This window comes from Pan troglodytes, chromosome 2, assembly GCF_028858775.2.
Source record: "Pan troglodytes isolate AG18354 chromosome 2, NHGRI_mPanTro3-v2.0_pri, whole genome shotgun sequence".
NCBI lineage: Eukaryota > Metazoa > Chordata > Mammalia > Primates > Hominidae > Pan > Pan troglodytes.
In genome coordinates, this window is record NC_086015.1 from 118,020,587 (window position 1) to 118,034,909 (window position 14,323).

At 37.0% G+C, this 14,323-nt stretch overlaps 1 protein-coding gene across 46 annotated transcripts in view; it reads right to left on the reverse strand.

Moving 5' to 3' along the window:
- Positions 1-14,323, reverse strand: part of ZBTB20 (zinc finger and BTB domain containing 20) — an 830,436-nt gene that overhangs the window by 387,878 nt on the left and 428,235 nt on the right. For 9 of the 46 annotated variants that reach the window (XM_054682158.2, XM_054682152.2, XM_054682145.2 and 6 more), the window contains 2 exons: positions 9,133-9,202; positions 5,421-5,466 (listed from right to left, as the gene is read on the reverse strand). The exons of 32 other annotated variants lie outside the window; for them this stretch is intronic. The gene's annotated coding sequence lies outside the window, so the exon portion shown is untranslated. The remainder of the gene's footprint in view (positions 1-5,420; positions 5,467-9,132; positions 9,203-14,323) is intronic. 5 more of the 46 variants (XM_054682144.2, XM_063806111.1, XM_054682146.2 and 2 more) reach the window with 2 other exon arrangements.

Consider the following 14,323-nt stretch of genomic DNA (forward strand, 5'->3'; position numbering starts at 1 on the left):
ATTGAAAGGATGAAAACAATTTTTTCAAACCTAATATCATTATTTTCTAATTGCCACTCTTTCCCATTTTTCCCTTTTCTTGCTATGTGAAATGTAAACAAACAACATTCACTCAGGGTCAGGCACTGTTCTAAATATTCTATATGTACTATATCATTTAATCTGTAAAATATCTCTATATAGTAGGTATTATTATTCAAAATCTTAGTTTAGTGAATTAAATAACTCACTCAAAGCTACACAGCTATTAAGGAAAAGGGCTGAGCTCCCATAATACTCAAGACCCATGTTTTTCTCACTTAACTATGATGCCTTCCTTAATACATATTTGTATATAATACTAACCCTTCCCTCACCACCACAGCCTGATAGTCTTAGAAATCTAATATTTGATCTGTTTCAGAACACATAACAAGTTTAAAGGTTCTCTCAGCCTGAGGAAAAAAAATAAAGGGAAGTAGAGCAGGTATAAGTTACATCCCTAGTATGCAGCACATGCCCTACACTAGAGAACTGAAATATGCAAAATTCCCCCCCAAAATTACTCCAATGATAGTGTGATGTGATTTAAAGCCTTAATAACTTCCAGTCTATGAACATTTTATGTCTTTTGCAAAGGATTATGGCAAACTGATAATATAGAATCAGATTGGAAATAGGACCACAAGAAGGCAAAGGGAAAATAGCAAAAGGAAGAAAGACCCACACCCACTTCTTCTTCCTCTCTTGGCACAACACTTCCAAAAACAAACACCCATTAAAAACAACAAACCCAGTATCAAAATTTGGTATTTTTTTCCCCACTCAAGTGTTAGAGACAAATTCAGAAAAGAAACTAAGTCTACGTATGGTAGGTAGTTTTATACAAATCTCTTCAGATAGTAACCAGTTGTGAGCCATCCGAACACGGAGGAATTTTACACTTTGGCCAGCTAACCCAGAACCCAGCACTGGGAGATGTCATGTGGATTTGTGAAACTCCCTGGGGCATACTGCATCCATAAGCCAAAGAACAGAAATTATACTGATCCATACATGCAGCTCTTCATCTGTGACATATTGATAATTACTCTTCATTTGTGAATTAAATCCTAGTTATAAAAACAACTTTCAGACATTTGTCACAAATGGCACATTTTACTTAACTCTTTCATAACACCATCTAGCCACGGTCTATAGGAAATGGGAGCTACCATACTCCCATATAGGTCATGATATTATAGGAAGAATATGATGTAGAGAAAGAGAGAGAGAGAGAGAGACAGACTTGAGTTTGAATCCCAGGTTTTCCATTTATTAACAATAAAGCTGTAGGCACATCACTTAAATGATTCTGAAACCTCATTTTCATCACCTGTGGAATAAAGAATAAAACCACCTATTTTGCAGGAACGTTGTGAAGATTAGAGACATCCCAGCACAAAGACCCCCTCATAAAAGGGGGCATTAAATATTAATTATTGTATATTTAAGAAGGCTATTTGTGTGTGACTTTCTCTTGTATTAATGATACATAAATCTGCTGGGAGTAACAGAAGATGTGAGGTACTTTTTATGCTTTTTTAATCAAAGACAAACTTTTTGGTGATCACATGTGTTCCATGTAAAAGTGGAAATAAAAGCATATCACAGTGTAACATTTTCAGTGGACGATTTTAAAGCACTTAATAACCCTTGACTTTTTGTGATTGCTGGCACTCTCATTTAACAGTTGGGCAAAATGGGGTTCAGAGATACATCCTCCAAATCAGTAATAATAATAAAGAAATCACCAGCAGGGGTTAGTAGAAAGTCTGTTTTTAACATCTAAATCCCACAGTGTCCAGCTAAGGAATAACTGCTGCAAGGTCACAGATACAAAAGGCCACACTTTCCCCAAAGCTCTTTGAGATTATTCACTGAGGCCAAAACATTAGGTAATGCTGTGTACATCTGCTGAGATAACAAGGGTGAGTCAGGGTTAGGTCACGGTTTCAGGTTAGAGGGGTGGGGTGAAGAGTGGCTTTCAGATCAAATGATGAGAGTAGTTTAATTTAAGCAAAGAACAAACCATACAGTCTTTTAAGTAAGAGGGGAAAAAAAGGGGGTGCAACTACGGCCAAGAGAAGGTGGGTGGGAATATAGACCCTGTGGGGGTCGAATGGGTAACTGTGGCTCAAAGAGGAAACCCACCCACATTCACACACACTGAAAAGCGAACAAAAAGCCCAGGGTGCAGCATAAATCCTGCTATCCCAATAACACACACAGATGTTCCACCATTGTTTTCTTTTATGCACATTTTAATTAAGAGATCAGAATCAAGCATTAAAATGTTATTAAATGGCTTGTTTACATTTTTGCTATATGTCATTTATAATGCATTTTCTAAATGTGTGTATATCTATTCGGAAGGACTATTTGGAATTTTTATATCAGTGCTACAATTGTCCCACTAACTCACAGTCATTTTTGCTAACCAAATATGTGTCAGAAATCCTTTTCAGTTTAAGCAACTGGACAGGAGCTCTCACTCTTTAATTCTCAGTCAAGCAATTCCCTACCCCCAATCACACCTCCTTTAAGCATGACAAAGTCCACCACAGTACTTCAAGAAAATAGGAAGGCCCAGGTACACTGGCAACCTTTCTGATTTTTCACAAGAGTCCCAGTTTCAAATATTCTCCCATTGTGCTCACAAGAAAATAGTCTTCATATACATGCCCGACCCTTTCCCTAGAACAGTTTTGAAAATGTCGGGAACTCAAAGCTACCACATGAAGGACCCTGACCTATGAATGTCCCCTGGAGGGGACACAGTGGAAGAAGTGGGAACTAGTAGATTTTTTTTTTCCTCCCCACAATCCATCTTCTATTTGCAGTCTACAACTTATCCCTATTTGCCTGGGCAGGAATTTGAGTTCTCTATATTATTCTGGAGTTAAAACAGGTATGCCTTTCCCGTCTCTCAGATTCCACAGATATCATGACTGATGCACACAATCCACCTGCATATGTGGATCACAAGTATCCTGTAGTCTGCTGGCACCATATAACTTAATTACTTTTAACCACAGGGCATTGTCCTAGAAGCCCACTATTTATATTGTACCTTATCAACCATGGTACTTGGAATTGCAAAGTCTCAGAAAGCAGGAATCATATCTCCTCCATGTTCAGTTCAATGCCTAATGCATTGTGAGTGTTCAGTTAGGACAAGTAAGAGAGGTAAGGTTTTTTCTTTCTTTTTGTTATTTGTTTGTTATCCAGGATAAGCAGAATGCTTGTACAGAACATGCATAAAAAAGAAACGCAATCAAATCTCACTGTCAATTTATATTCTGTAAACTGTCTCATTTGCAGCATAAATGACTACAAAAATGTTTTGGTTACTCTAAGTGTTAACCTTAAGGTAAGAGTTAAATTAAGTCTGCTATAACTGGTGGACCAGAAAGGACTCAGAGAAAAGCAACAGCATGGCTTTGAATCAAATCACTTTTGGAAGAAAACTTTAAGATGTTACCACCGAAAAAATAAAACTGGCAAAATGCTCTGGAGGGCATCTTAGCAATATGCATCAAAAATTTAAAAAATATATGAAGACTGTTGACCCATAAATCTCACCTCTAGGAATGTATCTAAAGGAATTACTCAAAGATCTACACAAAGATTTAGAAGCAAGAATGTTTACCATGGCATTATTTATAATTGTGAAAGACTGGTAACCTTGTCTGACAATAGAGAGTTGATTAAATAAATGACAGTACATTCCTAGACTTAAATACTATGCAGTTTAAGAAATCATATTTTAGATACCACTTAATTACATGAAGAAATGTTTTTGGAATACTGTTAAGTGAAAAGGCATATAACCAACAATATATGTACAGGAAAATATATTGTTTAAGTAAATATTGCTAAGTTAAATATTGTTAACTTAAATATTGTTTAAGAAGTGATAGTTGTGTACACACAAAGTGCAAAAAGACCAGAAAACACTAGAAGTGCTTGTTTCTGGGTAGAGAAATTATAAATAATTTTTGTTTATTTGAACTTTTCCATAATAAAAGCACATTTATTTCATAGTAAAATATTACTTAAAATATTCATCTATACCAACCTTCCTTCTCTAAAGGCCTAAAAGTGACCCTCTGTAGGCACTCTTTTGTCTCTAGAAGTCTTCCTTCTCCTGTTTTTATAGATGTATGTGTTGCCTTCTAAAATCTTAAGTATTTGGGACTATGTAGTTATAAAAGATACCCTACCAATTAAACGAATAAAAAATCTTATTAAATCTGTGGTTTTAATCTTAGGTTCCTCCTTAGAAAAAATACCAATTTCTCTTTAAGTCCTATATTTTGCTTTCAATTCAGCCTCCATAGTATTAATTAGTTATATTATTTAGGCCTGCAGCATAACAGTTTCATAGTTCTTCTCATTCTCACAGTTCTTTGTAAGAGACACCACCCCTCTCATGGTTCTTACTCACCCCTACACCCACACTTGACCATAGGTAATTGTGCAAGAGACCACAAATAGAAAGAAAATGAAGGAAGCCTTAAAAGGCCAAGGTAGTTCCAAGTTATAAAACAGAGAAAGGCTGAAAATTTAGGCAGAGATGTGGAGAAAATCCGAGCCATGACACTTACGAATGAACTGGAGTAAAGATCCATGAGCACCTGGTGCAGGGAGAGACAACTCTACCTATCAATCCAGTACATGCTACTCACACAGGACTATTAATTCTAGTAAATAACCACAGCTTTAGGAGGGGCAAATGTTCTGGAATAGGCTCCCTGTTGAAAATACAAGTGCTAGGGCCTTTCCATAACCTATAATCAGGACTTCCAGAAGTAATATCCAGGCATCTTCATTGAAAGCTCCAAATGTGATTCTGAATTATACTAGAGGTGAGAACCAATGGGCTACTGGGGAAGTTCAAATCCCTTAGCTCTAGCCAACTTTTATAAATTCATCTCCCTTAACTTCACAAACATATACACTCTGCTGATGCTAGACCGGTGTCCTTGTTCTCCATCCTTGCTCCGTCATAAAGAGAAAGCTAGTTTATGTCTTTGTACAATCTACTTATGACTTTATATCTTGAATGCCCTGACTGCTCCTTACTACCTGTTTAAATCTTCACTAATTCCAACAATGGGTTAGAGTTTCACCTCCCTACGAATTCACACTGATTTTTCCTACACATTAAACTACAGAATCTGTGTCTTCCCCTATTTCTACTCTTACATCATTATGAAACAATAATTTGTCTTACAACTCAATATGATCATAAACCATATGTGCCCTTAGAAAGTGTTCACATGGTTTTGTTGGTACCTCTTTGCAATGTATATCAGGGAATTTTAAAAAATAGCAGACTGAATTGAGAGCAGTACTTGCATGTTCATCATCAAATAATATGGGACATGTATATTTACCTCCAAACATTCTCAGAGTTCATTCTTCGTACCCTGTAGGCTTATGCTGTAAAGAAAATACATATGCAGAAATAAAAACAGAGTTTGAATCTCCAGTCCTAATCCTTCCTCTGAACTCCTGTCTCATGTATCCAACTGCCTACTACATCTCTTTATTTGGAAAAGAATTTCAAATTCAACATTCTCCAATACTAACTCATAATCATCTCTTTCCCAAATCTGCTCATTTCTCCATATCCCCTATAGCTCCCAACTCCATGGGATATTGCCATTTATCCAGTGGCTGAGGTGAAATGCCTGAAATTCATCACACCTGATGTCTCTCTCATGTAAAACCACATTGAGACCCTCAGCAACTTTTGTCAGCCCTACCTTCAAGTTATGCAGAGTTGAACCACTTTTCATCCCCTCCCCACTGCCATTGCCCTTTGCATAACTGGGCTACTACGATAACTACTACATGCTCTTCCTGTATCACCCTGACCCTGTAGACTGTTCTCCACAGTGTAGCCCTGGAACTCTTTTAATATGTAAATGAGATCATACATGCTTAAAAAAATCCTCTATAGCTTTCTGTCAGTCTTTACCATGGCCTATGTGAGCTGGTCCCTACTTATCTACATGATCATTCTTACTTTGGTCCACTTGAGCCACACATTTCTTCTTGCTCTTCCTGGAAAATTTCAAGTTGTTCCTACTCCAAAGTCTTTACAATATCCATCCCCTTTCCCTAAAATGTTCTTCCTGCTGGTCACCACATGCTTAGGTTCTTCTAATAATTTAAATATTTGCTCAAATATCTTCCACTCGGTGAGACCTTTCCTACTTACCCTATTTCAAATAGCACTTTCTAAATTATATATCCCTATTTTCTACCTCCTTATTATGCATTATTTTCTTCCTAGATCTGATCATTATTTAAAATGATTTTTTTTGTTTACATAATTATTGGCTATCTCTCCTTCCACTACAAAATAAGTTTCATAGGAAACTTTGTTTAATTTCTCACTATATTCCCAGTAATTAGAACAATGTCTGAAACATTATAGGTACTTGATAGCTATTAAATGACTGAATGAATAAGTAGATGAATAAAGTGTTCCAGTACTTATAAATCTCATCCCAGTCACATAAATTTTAAATAGAAAATCTTTATTCTGCATGGTGCAGCGGCTTCTCTGGATTGTCCCAGAGGCCTCTATTCTTTCCATCTGACTGCACAGGCCAGTCTGGGAAACCACCTACATGCAATAGCTCACATCTCTTATAATAAACTTCTTGGGAGGAGTAAGTCAAATTAGATAGTTAACTAAAAATAGTATCTCTGAGTTTATAAAGGAGACGTTTTCCCAGCCCAACTGGTCCTGGTAAGTTAGACTGGCATCAAATGCTGACATGGCAATCTTGTGCTTGATGAACCCTCAATCTGGAGAGGAGTGAGCTATACTTTTATACTATTTATTTTGTGAAAGTTCCAAGTATAGTTCATCTTTGTATCCACAATGTCAAGAACATTGCTGAGTAGAGAGTAGAGCTTCAATAAATGTTTATTAAACAGATGAACAAACTAATCCACGAAGCAAACAACATTCTAAGTGCTATTCTTCTATGTCTAAGCTTTGACGATGTGCTATATAAAATTCATTCTTGCAATTTTCCTTCATAGATTAGACTGAAAAACTCATCGTGAAGGACCATGTCTTATCCATCTTGTATCCCAAGTTCTTAGTACAGTGCTGGATGTAAAAGGAAGAAAAACTCCAAAGCAAAGGATAGAGAAGTTAGAAGTCCTGGCAGCAATCAGTGAGTATTAAAGAATGCCAGTATGACGTGATTATCAGATGTTAGGTGATGAAAATCATGCCAGCTAACATATGGATTTCTACCCTGTTTCTGTGTAAGACTTGAGCTCTAAAATTAGTTCCTGAACACAGGGGATCAGAGTTGAAGGTGATTATTTACTATGAAACTGCTATTTTCCACAGTATACATGATCAAAGTGCTAGAAACTTAATGCATGAAAATCTACACTTCTTTACTCAACCTCTCTTACAGTTATATAAAATTCTTTAGAGAATTAATGTTATAAAAAAGAGTTCAGGCCGGGCGCGGTGGCTCACACCTGTAATCCCAGCACTTTGGGAGGCTGAGGCGGGCTGATCACCTGAGGTCGGGAGTTCGAGACCAGTCTGACCAACACAGAGAAACCTCATCTCTACTAAAAATTAAAAAAAATTAGCCGGGTGTGGCGGCACATGCCTGTAATCCCAGCTACTCGGGAAGCTGAGGCAGGAGAATCCCTTGAACCCGGGAGGCGGAGGTTGTGGTGAGCCGAGATCGTGCCATTGCACTCCAGCCTGAGCAACAAGAGTGAAACTCCATCTCGAAAAAAAAAAAAAAAAAAGAGTTCAGCTTGTTCACTAAAGGGCTCAATTTGTTCACTACATAAAAGGATATAGCAGTTTGTTCACGAAATCAAAGCCTTTTCAAATATAATAAGCAATAGAAGAGGTGACAAAATATATAATGTAACTATTAAATCAATATGCCTTACAAGTATCCATCATGGTTATAGTACTAATTGCCTTGGTTTGTCCAAGACTGAGGAGGGATGTGAGCTTTTCCGTGTTCAAACAGAGAAAGCTCTAGGCTAGTCAGGACAAGTTGGTCACCCTAATAATGGTATAACCTGCTAAGCTGATTATCAGCTATTCCGATGTATTTATATGTAGGATCTATAGGTACATGTAGAATATATGATAGATAACTAGGCATTACTAGGTTATAAGATGATTAAGAATTAATCAGTCTGTACTAGTATACCATATGAAGTGCAAATCCCTTGTTTCATTTTCTCTTCATTTCCCCTCGATGTTGGACTTCTTACTTATGTTTTTATATCGTATGCTTATATTGATTTTATTATAGTCAAATACATTAATTTGGGGTGTTAGGACAATTTCATTTTCTTCAGAAGAAAAGGAAAAGTGAGTAGCAGCAATGCAGATGGGTCTCAATTGACGCATGAGCTCATCTGTTTTTTACAACTCCAAGCGTGGTAATTCCCCGTAGAATTAAAATTTCCTAACACAGAAATTAAAATTTTCCTAGCTGAAAATGCCGGCTTTTTACATATCCCAAAACTGAACACATGAAGATTAAACTCCAAAAGTAAGCCAAGATCTACAGAACTATCCCAGCCCTAATTCTGCCGAGATATTTATTATAAGACAAACTGAGACAGCCCCCTGTGGTCTCCTTAAGGTCCTGATGGCCCCCTCAAAGCATCATCTAGCTTTAAGAGAACGCCAAAATAGTAATTGGTCTTTGGGCACAGAATAGCCATTGGAATCTGGATTAGAGTCTGAAAAACACTGCATTTTCCAAAGAGATTACAATGCCAGGCTTTGAACATTGAAAGGTGATATCTTCTTTCTAAGTATCTCTGGTCAGTGTCAGTAACTAGACCTACTTTTGAGGCTCCATTTCTTTTATGTCTTTTAAATTTAATGATAAAAAAGAAATATCTAAATTTATAATATACACGAAACAGTGAAATTAGGAGAAAAAATTCTATTTGATGTGTCTATTTTTTTAAGCTCCCATGACTAAAAAGATCAACAGTTACCTACATTTGTAATATTTATGCCTCCCAGACTCAGTGTAATGAGTTTCATCTCTGATCGAATTTTTATAACTGACTTTCACTTACCTGTGAAATAGGTAATAGGAAGCCTTGGTAGGTGCTTTCCCCAAAGAATCAGATGCAAAAGTTAGACCTACTGCAAACAATACAGAGGAAAAAAATGTCACTCTAATATACTACTACTATATCCGTCTGCTTTTTGCAGGAAAGGAAAGCTATCATCCTAGACAGAAATACTGAAATAAGTGAAGTACAGACAAGTGATTAATCAAAATCTGAAAATCATAGTCTTCAGCTTTTTCTTCCATGAAACCATGGTGTGTCCTCTTAACTTTGGCCAAGTGCCCAGCTAAGAGAATTCTTCCATGAGATGAACATGTTTCAGGGCAAAACCTTATTCTAACTGATGGTTTTAAAAGCCCAACTCTACATTCTGCTCAAGGCTTTGGTTACGTAGGTAAGCCAAAACACAGGAGACATGACTTCCTCCATTAAACTGGCTGAAGCCCAGGTTACACTAATTCAGCCTAAATAGAAAACCTCTGCTTTTCAATCCCTTTGTTCTCTTGGATGTCACAGCTTCCTGCTCTATTCGCTTCCTTTTATAGTCTTCTCTCACCAAGCATTTCAGGGGAAAAAAAAAAAAAAAGCTAAATAAAGATCACAGCCTGTTCCATTGTGTCCCCTTCTTCTTCATCATCTTCTTTTCCATTTGTGCAATGTTGTGGCACCTATTAACTACCAATGTTTTCAGAATGACATTATACAAGGTGCAGGCTGTACCACTGTGCCCTAAAAATATCAACAACTGCATTAGTCTCACAATAATTAATGGCAGGCATTATGCAAATGACAACTTTTTCGCTGCAAAATAATGACATTTCTTCATTTTGAGCAGAGTTATGCAAAACAATGAATTTAGGATGATAAATCACACAGGAGAATTAAGAAAGCCATAACGTTCCTGCCCAGGCAGGCAGAAAGATAGACAGACCAACAATTTAGAAGACATTGTTTGTTCTCACACCACTATAAAAAATCATAGCCAGTCGGCCATTAATGTGTGTAGGTTTTTTTCCTTCTCCCCTTTAGGCAACAATGCATAAGGGGATGCTAAATTCTAGCAATTGGATCATTACAAGTCACAAGCAAATTTTTCTTTATTAACCTTAATAAGTCATTCACTCAGAGACTATAGTCATCAAGCAAATAAAAAGTATCACATGCCATTCTGCTACACATTAACTAATTCCTTATGCAAACATCACAACATATAGCAATTACTGCCGCTCAAAAAAACAAAGTCATTTTCAATTTATTTTATTGCTTTTATACTTGGCCATTTCCTGTAGCCCATTATCGTTTCTTTCCCTAACAACCCGAGGTGGAATGAAGAAGAATTTCGGTAGCAATGAGCCCCTTCCTCTAGCCACCTTTGTCATACCTTTTTCCCCTCCGGGAGGCTTTTAAGGAAGGTTAGGGATAAGGTATGTGCACGCTCCTTCACAGGAAATGTGCATCAAGCTCAGAGAAATGGTATATTCAGCTCCTATTCTTGCAGCAAAGAGAGTGTGGGGTAGGCAGAAAGACCCAAGTCTGTCTCCCACATTTGCTACAATAACACTGACAGCTTTCCTTTATTCAGTAAAACAAGGTAAAAGTGCAGGCTTAGACCTGTCCCTAACAGGTGAACATTAAAGTCAATATATGCAACGTTGACCTGAGAGATATAGTAATGGTTAATGAGAATTATGAGGTTACTTCGTCTTGCTTCACTCAGCACATAACTTGTCCCTTCCAGAACGCTGAATGAAGAGAAATAATAAATACTGGACACTACCCCCCAACATGCACAGTATTAAATAAGATCTTTGTGTGTGTGTGTTTTTAATTCTATAACATCCTTTATCCAAGACTCCCAGGATGTGAAACAAATGCTAAACAAACCTTACACATTGCTAACAGATTCTTTTAGCCCATTTTACAGACTGACAAATGGATTCTGAGCAACTAGAGGCTTTACACAAAGTTGGACTGGAACAGGTCAGACTATCTTTCCAATGTTCTAACCTCTGAGGCCCGTGGCCTCTTATAATCATGAGCATTCTTTCCTGCTGATAAACAATTATGCTGTAAACAGCCTGTACATGTCCCTTTTCACACAACAGGATGATAATCTCTCTCCGTTCTCCTAAATCCACAATCCATTCCCCCCTTTTTAAGGTAGAACATTTCCGAAATACACACGGGAAAAGCTCCGTTTTCAGTTTCTCCTCCTGAAGGTAATAACATTTTGCAGTTCTCCTTAAATAAAATCCAGCCCATGCTGGATCAATAAGAATGATGCCCATTTCCCTAATGGCAGCCGATTGCCATTTGCTATTCAAATCAGACTAGATAAATTACAGTACATGCCAGGGAACAGGCCAGTGAATTAAGACAGGCCTCCAGAGGACCAGCGATATTATTAATCTTTTAAGACACTATCATATTTCTTCTTGACAGTGTGCGTAGACTCACAGACACACTGCACCCAGATTGAAATATCAGCTGCTGAAAAAAATCAATAGTGTTAGAAACACAATAATTTTTGGTCTGCAGGGTCTACACTAAGCAACACTTGTACCCCTCCTGTGCCATCTCTTCTCCCACTTCCCCTTTGCCATATTTGCCTCCTACCTTTTTGCTCTTCCCTTTTCATTCTCTGGTTTTAAAAGCTTGTAAGTCCAAATGACAAGATATTATGAGAAGGTTTCCACTGCTAACACTGGCCATTGTGGTTACAGCGTTGATTTTTCATGGGTTGTTTGAAATGCAATTTTACTAGTCTGGCAAAATGTTTTGGCGTGGGATTGTTTTTCCTATGAACTTAATATAGATTTTCAACCCTTATGCACTTGGTCCTGTATTATGAAGAAATGAAAATATTTAAAGGGGTGGCCATACCTGAAAGTTCTGAGGAAAGTGGAATGCACAGAAGGGAAAATAATGGAAACCTGGCCCAGAAATGAAAAAAAGTGGGGGGTATTCATTGAAGATCCAGGAGAATAAACAAAACAAAACAAAACAAAACAAAAGTCTACAGGGGAGGTGTATGTAGAGCAGAACATGGTAGGAAGAATATTCTACTTAGATTCCGAAAACCTGAAGTTGACCTCTGCCTCTGCTGCCTGCACACTGTGTGGTTTTGCCAGTTACTTACCCTTGCAGAGCCTTGGTTTCCTTTTCCATTAAAACAAAACAATCTAACCACCTACCTCATAGCATTCTTGTGAGGGCTAACTAACAAGATGTGTGTGTTTTCTAAATAATAAAATTGTGAATGATATAAACTTATTTCTACTAGAGAGAGGTTTATGAAATGTGTCTGCTTTTTTCCTTTTTCATAGATACAGAATACCATAAAGGAACTTTAGACGTTATCAATAAATAAGCAAACTGATAGCCACAGAAAGGTTATTGAGGTTCACGTTACCAGTAGCTAGTAGAACTTTAAGTAGACCAAGATCTGTTGAATCTGAGCCAGTCCCTTTTACATTTTACCAGATGGATTTTACCTTTTCCATGTCTCTTTCTACTAGAGATTTGAGGCTTTGATTCTTGTCCATGTTGCTTTTCCACTGGGGAGGCAGATAAACAAAATGCCACATAAGAAAACAAAAACAGAAACAAAACCTACCATGTTTGTGTATATTTATATGCTATTCTTTTGATCCCAAGACTCCCTCCAGTTCACCCCCCATTTTGATTCTTCCTTTCATAACAAAATGTATTAGAAAAATTGTCCATATTAGTTATTACCGTATCTTCACTTTCTATTCTTTTCTTAATCTATTCCAATCAGGCTTTTATCCTTTCCACTCTACCATATCTACTGTTGCCAAATGCAATGGTCACATTTTAATTTTCATCTGACTCAACTTCTTGGCAACAATTTAACACGGATAACTGCTTCTTTTCCTCCTCGAAACTGTAATATCTTTTGGGATACCCCTCTTTTCAACTTTCTCTACTATCTTACAGGGCACTTAAGCCTATTTAAGTCTCATCAGATTTGAAATCTGTTACTAGTAATTCATTCTTATTTCTGAATTGGGATAAACACAGTATATTTGGAAAAACAATGGACTGTCAGATGTTTTGATGCTCTGATTTTATGACTTTGATATATAAAAAAGAGTAGAAAATCTTATTCTTGGTTTGGCTCGAAGCTTTTTTACTCCACATATCTCACGGCAAAATTTATGAACTACTTTTGAAAATTCATAAGTGATCATTTACCTAGATCCACTTAATTGCTCCACCCAGTTTCTTCAAACACTTGTTCTTTGAGGTCTACGTGGCAAGAAGTAAATACGAAAACCATTTCCAAGTGAACTAAAGTAACCTGAATATGTTTTCTGTGTTAGGTTGTTCCCCCTACCCACAGCAAAAGCATGAAGACTTCCTTTAAGAATACACGATATATTCTAAGTCTACCAGTACTCCGTCTTCTGATGTCAGATGGAGTTAAAGTTCACTTTCATCTCAAGAGAAAAAACAGTCATTCCTGACTTACAAACATGAGTGGAGGGAAGTACCTGAACACAGGGATTGCTTTCCTCACATCTGGCTCTAAGATACAACCACGCTGTAACATATAAAAAGGTCACTGACACGAGAAAATATCGCAAGATATTAAGAGGATAATCAAAGCCAAAATATATCCAAACCCACTTTTGGAGAGAATCCCAATAACTTCTTTTGAATGTGATAATAAAAATAATATGAATAAAGATCATTTTCTTAAGAAAAAAAAGGAACGTTTCTATCACTTGCCTGCCACTTGCCACCTAGGAGTAGACTCTGGCTCCCTTTTCCGCTTAAATTCTTCCACAGAGTCAGCTTGCCAGACTCTTAACCAAGGTTTTTCTTTTATCTAGACTATAACAAATATTCCATTTTGGGTCATGAGAACATAGTAGCAAAATTCCCAGAGTTAATACTTTAATTATATACATATGTATTTATTATTTTGTATGTGTGTGAGCTGTTCCACTAAGTTAAACTTTAACCATATTAATCCAGGAAAAAAATCCCTGATTATCAACTAACAATTTTGTAAACAGTTATCTCACAGGTTAAATATTAACTCGAAAAATTTAACTCAAAACTCCACACAAGCAGAAGGAGCCAAAAGGCCAGGAAGAAGAAGTAAAGATTAGCTGCTTTAGGAGGAACACAGCCAGGAAAGTGAGCATTTTGGTAGCTGGATAAT